We start from the raw sequence: 8112 nt of genomic DNA on the forward strand, positions 1-8112 counted from the left end.
ACACTTGACTAGCTTGCACCCTGTGTTGTGCCGAGTGTGCTGTGGAGTTCCTGCTGAGTTCTAGTGGCCGAGCTGTTGGCCATCATAGAGATGGAGCCACGGGTGTCCATGCTGAGGGACAAGGTGTTCAGCTCCTGTTTGTCCTAGTTGAGCCTGCCCACGCATCCATGTGGCGCTGGCCGTTGTAGCTTCACCGGAGTCACCGCCTGCTTTCGCGCCTCGTCACTGGCACAAGCCAGCCTGTACTGCTGCTGCTACCAAGCCAGAGCTGGTGTCAGTGCGTCGGTGAGGACCACGTTCTTCCTCGCCATAGCTTCGTTGCTGGTCTTGGGTGCTCAGGACTGAGCTCGTGAAGGCACCCTTTAAGAAAGAATCTGGTAAACTATGGCTCCAAGATTGGATTATTGACTTGTGGTTCATTCAAGTGTCAAACACACATCATATCTGCCGCACCATCTTGTTTGCTTCGGTTGTTAGGAGTCCTAGTTAGATAGACTAGGTTGTTAAGGTTTATCTCTATCTAAGAGATCTTTCTTTCTCTCCAAGATGTAATCTCCAACAACTTGTATGCGCTGTACAGGGAGGTGCACCCCTGCTATATAAACACGTACACGTCGCCCTCATCGGGTAAGACGTTTCCGCCATCGCACATGGTAATCAGAGCCCTTCTCTTCCAATCCTAGTCTCCCGATTGCATCTAGTGCATAGCCATGTCTTCATCCTCCGGCGCCACCCCTAGCCTCAATGGCTAGGTCAGCGAAAAGCTCAATCGCACGAACTACGTGCTATGGCGCACGCAGGTCACACCCCACCCGCGGGGCGTCAGTGTTTTCGGCTACGTCGATGGCACCGCACCGGAGCCGGCCAGACTCCACGTCACCAAAGATAAGGACGGTAAGGAGACTTCTGAGCCCAACCCTCTCCACCCACTCTGGGTCCGGGAGAATCAACAGGTGCTTGGCTATTTGCTGAGCACCCTCTCCAAGGAGGTGCTGGTCGCGGTCATCGCGATCACCACGGCGCGCGAACTCTGGGTGGCGCTGGCGGGCATGTTCTCGTCCCAGTCACTCAGCCGCGTCAACAACATCAGGACTGCGCTCATCAGCGCGCAGAAGGGCAACCAGTCGGTCGCCTCCTACTTCGCCTCCCTCCACGGCCTTGCTGATGAACTTGCTGCTGCGGGCAAGCCCATCCAGGATGACGAACTCATCTCTTACATTCTCCATGGCCTCGACGTCGACTACCAGCCGCTCGTCTCCGCCCTCGACGCCCGCGTCACGCCTGTCACCATCGACGAACTCTACGCCATGCTGAGTAACTTTGACCAGCGCATGGCCCAGTTCCACGGCTCCTCTGGCGGCTTCAAGTCTTCTCCAAATGCCGCATCTCGTGGCCGTGGCGGCGGCCCTCGCTCACGTGGATCTCCCCGCAACAAGGGGCGTTCAGGAAACAACAGCAATGGTGGCGGCGGCTCTAGCAACTCTCGCATCAGGCGCTCCACCAACTCCAAGTCTCGTCGTGGCGGCGGCTCCAGCAGGTCTAGACCAGATGCACCACGCTGCCAGATCTGTGGCAAGCTTGGGCACACGGCCAAAGACTGTTGGTATCACTATGATGAAGATGATGACTCCTCTCAAGACGAGGACAAGGTTGCGGCGGCTGCGGACGGCTCCTACGGCGTCGACACGAACTGGTACGTCGCAGCGGGGCGACAAATCACATCACCAATGAGCTCGAGAAGGTCACCATGAAGGAGAAATACCATGGCAAAGACCAAATCTACACTGCCAACGGCGAAGGTATGAGGATCAGTCACGTTGGTCATTCACTTTTTAGTACCCCTCGTCGTAAAATTCATCTAAAGAAAATCTTGCTAGTTCCTAGTGCTGATAAGAATCTTCTCTCTGTTCATAGAATTGCCATTGATAATCATGTCTTCCTTGAGTTTCATCCTTATTTTTTCTTGATCAAGGATCAGGCAATGAAGAAAATTCTCTATCGAGGTAGATGCGTTCGAGGACTCTACCCATTGATCCCGGAGCATAGAAGATCCAATAAACAAGCCTATGGTGTTGCCAGACTTTCATCAACACGGTGGCACGATCGACTAGGACATGCTGCTTTCCCTTTAGTTGAAAAATTGCTTAGGAAAAATAAGCTCCCGTATTTTGGTGAGCGTGATCTTGAAACTATTTCTGATTCTTGTCAACGAGCGAAAAGTCATCAGTTGCCTTATCCTATATCTACTAGTGTTTCTACCAAACCCTTGCAATTAATATTTTCTGATGTTTGGGGTCCTGCCCCCAGTTCTGTTGGTAGACATACCTATTATGTGAGCTTCATAGATGACGACAGTAAATTCTCCTGGATCTATCTTCTCAAAAGAAGATCAGATGTCTTCCAAGTTTTTCAAAACTTACAAGCTCTCGTTGAACGAAAATTTGATAGTAAGATCATTGCAGTTCAGTCTGATTGGGGAGGGGAATACGAGAAATTAAACTCATTTTTCCAAACCCTTGGCATATCACATCATGTGTCATTCCCCCACACTCATCAGCAAAACGGCTCTGCCGAACGTAAGCACCGACATATAGTTGAGGTTGGATCAGCCCTCCTATCCGGTGCATCAATGCCTCTCAAGTTCTGGGATGAGGCTTTCCTCACAGCTGTTCATATCATAAACATGCTCCCTAGTCGAGTCATTAACAATGAAACTCCACTAGAACGCCTCCTTCACATGAAACCCGACTAGAAATCTCTTCGTGTCTTCGGGTGTGCCTGTTGGCCCAATCTTCGTCCCTACAACAAACGCAAGCTCATGTTTCGCTCAAAACAATGTGTTTTTCTAGGGTATAGCAATCAACATAAAGGTGTCAAGTGCCTTGACGTTGCAACTTGACATGTCTACATTTCACGTGATATTGTCTTTGATAAAACCAAGTTTCCTTTTGCTGATCTTCATCCTAACGCCGGTGCTTTGCTCCGTCAAGAGATTCTTCTTTTGCCTCCTCATCTATCCGGTGTTGATCAAGGGGGAAACGATTGTGATAACGATCAACTATTGACTAACCCTCTTACTGATGACATGCATGAGTCTTGTGATATTACAGGTGAAAACAGCGAAGAAAACAGAGAAGAAAATGGTGAAAAAAAACCTCAGCCGAAGCCATATTCATGTGCCCGGAATCTGGGGACAAATCCTCCTCGGGATCTGTTCCCCTGCAGGGCAGCGGATCCTCCCCGGGATCGGTGGCGGCAGATGCACCAGGGGTGTAGCCTGCATGTGCACCCGCCTCAGTCCAGACGCACGCCTCGTCGCCACCCGCGGGCCGCAGCACGACATCGCCTACATGCCAATCGCTATCTGCCATGCGTCATCGCTCAGTTGGTGCGGGCGGCGCACGCTTCTCCAGCCAGCTCGTGTGTTACAAGCGGCGGCCCCCAACTCGTCCGACCAACGTGGGGCCTGAAGCTGGCGCGGGATCCAGTGTTGGTGCGCGCGTGCCCACGCATCCGACCAGCGTCCGACCCGAGGCCGATTCGCCATCATGTGGCCATGATGAGTCCACTCATGTAGCGGGATCTTCTGCGGAGTCTGCACGTACACGGCTGCTGGAATCTGCCATAGAAAATCCGAATGAGGCAGAACCTGCCGCTGCAGCGCGTGGATCCTCCTTGGGATTGGTTACTGCAGCAACTCCTGCTCATGCTGCGGGATCCTCTGCGGCCGAAAATTTGGCTGGTTCTTCGCGCCGTACAAGATTACAAAAGGGAGTAATACAACCTGTTGACTACAAACGAGTAACAAAATATGGCATGGTTTGTTCTACAGATGAACCTCTTACTCTAGAAGAAGCACTTGGTGATGAAAAATGGCAGAAAGCGATGAATGAAGAATACATGGCTCTAAAGAAGAATAATACATGGCACTTAGTTCCTCCACAGCAAGGTAAAAATTTAATTGATTGCAAGTGGGTTTTCAGGATCAAGAGGAAATCTGATGGAACTATTGACCTTACAAAGCTAGGCTAGTTGCAAAGGGGTTTAAACAACGATATGGTATTGACTATGAGGATACTTTTAGTCCAGTTGTTAAAGCTGCAACCATTCGTCTAGTTTTGTCTATTGCTGTTTCTAGGGGCTGGAGTCTCAGACAGTTAGACATTCAGAACGCGTTTCTTCACTGTGTTCTGGAAGAGGAAGTGTACATGAAGCAACCTCCTGGGTTTGAAAGCAAGAAAACTCCCTCCTATGTGTGTAAACTTGACAAGGCACTGTATGGGTTAAAGCAAGCACCGAGAGCATGGTACTCTCGACTCTGTCACAAAATGCAAGCACTTGGTTTTATTCCATCAAAATCTGACACTTCTTTGTTCATCTACAACAAGTTCAACACATGCATATTTGTTTTAGGGTTTTTATCAGTTTTGCCATCGCCTGTCTAGCGCTACTCAGTTTTGCCACTAAACATTTTCACTACTCAAAAATGCCACTGTTCTGTTAAATCAAGCTCAAAAAGACCATTTTTCACCGTTACCATTTGGTCAATACACGTTGACTGAAGTTAGATGACGAAATTACCCCTATCCCATTTGTAAGGGCCGCATGAGAAAAAGAGAAGAAAAATTGGGAGGCTAGGGGTTCGAACCCAAGACCACGGGCTACACAGGCGCACAAGCTAACCAACTAAACCATGGAAACAATTTGTTTTGTGAGGAGATACAGACCTTATATACAGATGTCTGAACCTAACTAAACAAAATCTTATCTAATCCTTGACCCGATCTGTTCATGGCAGTTTCCCTTTCCCCAGCCGGAACCAATATCCCCAGTCATCGCCGCCGCCTGCCAAAATCCTCACCTGGCACCGCCGGTCGCCGGGCTGCCCGCCCAGCTCCGGCGCGCCCCCACTCGCCGCAGCTGCGGCGCCTCCCGCCGAGTGCCGCCACCCATCCCAGCTTCGGCTCTTCCTCCCGCCCGACACCGCCACGGGAGGCAGGCAGCTCCGACGCTTCTCCCGGCTGACTCCGCAGCTCCTCCCGAGTCTTGAAGTGCAATTGTTCCACGGCAATGGCGACGGACAGCAGGACCGAATCGGAGGCTTGCATCGGCCACAGGACGCCCCAACATGACATATGCTCTGAAATTCCTGCATTGTGAGTATACTAATTCTTAGTGTGCGTGTGTGGTTGAATATAACTTGTAGAGGTAGAAATTTGTACATAGAATTTGTAGTAGCTGACTTTGCCTTACTGATAATCGCGTGCAATTTGGTACTTGTGTTCCTGATGGTCAGGATGGATGCAGATACTGCTTGTATGCTGATAGTTAGGATGGAAACAAGCCGTGAGAATAGCGATGGTCTCAAGCGATATGTTAGCGGCTTTGATTTTCATCTATTCGTAGAACCTAGTATCACACACAAAACCTTGCTGCACAAACTGTGTGATACCTATCCATGGGGGTGGCGTGATTACGTTGAGTTGAAGTACTATGACAGGGAGCAGAATAAATGGGTTGCTGTTGTATGTGATGATGATGCAGCTTTGATGTTTGGAAAACATCAAGATTCAAAGAAAATATCTATGCAAATTGAGGTTCTTCAAAAATCCCAAACTCCTAGCACACCTAGCCATAATCCACCTACACAACCTTGTTACAGTGAGAGTCAACATACAGGGAGTCAGGCAGTTGATGTTGATACAGTCAACATACAGGGAGTCAAGCAGTCTAATAGTGTTGACGATGCTAATAGAGACATAACTAATGATGCTATACCTGATGATGCTATTCTCTCGGATAATGATGGTGAGCGGCAGTATCCAGACTTGGTCAAGAAGTCTACCAAAGAAGATGATTCGGCAGATATGGAAGAGGAAGATAATCCTCCAGCATATGAATCCACTGACACTGAAGAGGAAGAAGAGAATAGAGACATGGGTTTAGTTGATGAAGAGGAAGAGGAGGAGGAGGACAGACTTGTTGTAGTATATAACAAGGAGAACCCATTATTTGCAGAAGGCTCGGTATTCCCCTCTTTGTTGGACTGCAAGAATGCACTTTCTACTTTTGCAGTTAAACGTGAATTTGACTATACAGTCGAAAAGAGTGATTCTAAGAGGCTGAGAGCAAGTTGTGCATATAAGAGGTGTAAGTGGAGAATTCATGACTCTTATATGAGGAATAGCACAATATTTCAGGTATAACTTGCTAACATCTAATTGATTTGTTTATTGTACCCTTTATTTTGTGGAACTGGTAACTATACAAATGTGGCAAGTTTAACATACTAACTGATTTTGTTGTTTCCTACAGATCAAGGTGTGTCCTTTCTCTCATACATGCCCAACTAAGATGAGAAGTGAGAAGTTCAAGCCGGCAAAGAGCAGGTGGGTTGCTGATGTTGTGCTGGAGTGGGTGAGAAAGAACCCAGATATTGGCCCTACTGCTCTTCAAGAGAAGATCCATGAGAAGTACCACTTCACGGTGCCATACATGCGTGTATCTCGTGGTAAAGACAAAGCAATGGATATGATTAGTGGAAAATGGGAAGATAGCTTCCATCGTCTCTATAGTTTCAAGGCTAAGGTGGAGAAGTGTTCTCTTGGTAGTGTAGTGGAAATAGACAAAGAAACTGTAAAGTACAAGATCAAAGGAAAAGTGAGGGAGAAGGAATGCTTTAGGAGGGTGTTTGTTTCATTCAAGGCATGTTGGCAAGGCTTTTTAAATGGATGTCGACCATACTTGGCCGTAGACTCAACTGCACTAAATGGGAGATTCAAAGGGCAACTAGCTTCTGCTTGTGCCATTGATGGCCGTAATTGGCTTTACCCAGTTGCATATGGGGTGCTAGAGACAGAATCATCTGAAAGTTGGGCTTGGTTTCTTCAAAATCTGCGTGGGCTTATTGGGCATCCTGAAGGACTAGTCATACACACTAACGCTTGCAAAGGTTTAGAGACAGCAGTAGAACAAGTGTGGCCTGGAGTGGAGCATAGGGAGTGTATGAGGCATCTTGCTGCAAATTTTCAAAAAAAATTCAAGGGCAAGGTCTATGATGATAATCTTTGGGCTGCAAGCTTAACTTTCAGCTCTAGAAAGCACAACTGGCATATGAAACAGATCCTTGCTAAGAAGAGTGTCCAAAAATATATGGCTGAACACCACACAAAGATATGGTATAGAAGCAAGTTCAATGAAATATGCAAGGTTGACTACGTCAACAACAACCTCGCAGAGTCATTTAATAGAAAAGTCAGAAAAGTTAAGTCTCTTCTTGTTGTCGACATGTTGGACAAGATTAGGCAGATGATAATGGAGAAGTTTGATCTGCGGATGAGGATAGCATTAGAAAAATGGCTTGGCCATCTCCTAATACCAAGTGTGATAAAGGCACTGCATGCCGAATCCAAAGGTAAATATCTTGTACTCTTTCAATTGATTAATTTCATAACAACTCAATTCAATAATTAATGTTTTGTGTTTTTTTAGGGCTGAAGATGATGGTAATTAGACGCAGTGATGTTGAGGCAGAAATTACTGCAGTGGACAAAGAGAATAGGGAATGGAGGTACCCTGTTGACATCGCAAAGGAAACATGTAGCGGCTGCAGGCAATGGCAGGTCAAGGGTTTGCCATGTATCCATGCCCTGTACTTTATTACTTCACTACGAGGTCCAGTATCAGAAATTGAACCATATGTACATGAGTTCTACTCCGTTGCAAAATTTAAGGCTGCGTATGCGGACAACATACCTGCAATGGTAGGCAAGCAACACTGGGACATTGTTGACCCTGGCTTCAAACTACATGCTCCAGTGTTGAGGAGGCCAAAAGGCCGACCAAGGAAGACTAGAATTAGATCTAGTGCTGAAGGTGCTGGCGTGGGCGCCAGGAAAAGGAAGTGCAAGCGATGTGGAGGCTTCGGGCACATTGCCAGATTGTGCACAAATCCAGTTGACCCGACATTTGGAGAAGATGAGGCTGACCTCCAAGCTAGGGAAGCTCCTTTTGTGGCAGGAGAAGGCGACCCTGAACTATCAATGGTTGCAAGTTCTGCTAGGTAACATCAAAAGAACATGTGCTTTTCTATATGTATTTTCAACATCTATT

The 8112-nt window shown here is 47.6% G+C and overlaps 1 pseudogene; it reads left to right on the plus strand.

Moving 5' to 3' along the window:
* Window positions 1-1187: 1187 nt before the first annotated feature.
* Window positions 1188-1326, plus strand: LOC125527274 (annotated as a pseudogene).
* Window positions 1327-8112: the final 6786 nt, after the last annotated feature.

The sequence above is a fragment of the Triticum urartu genome, unplaced genomic scaffold (assembly GCF_003073215.2).
Source record: "Triticum urartu cultivar G1812 unplaced genomic scaffold, Tu2.1 TuUngrouped_contig_3415, whole genome shotgun sequence".
NCBI lineage: Eukaryota > Viridiplantae > Streptophyta > Magnoliopsida > Poales > Poaceae > Triticum > Triticum urartu.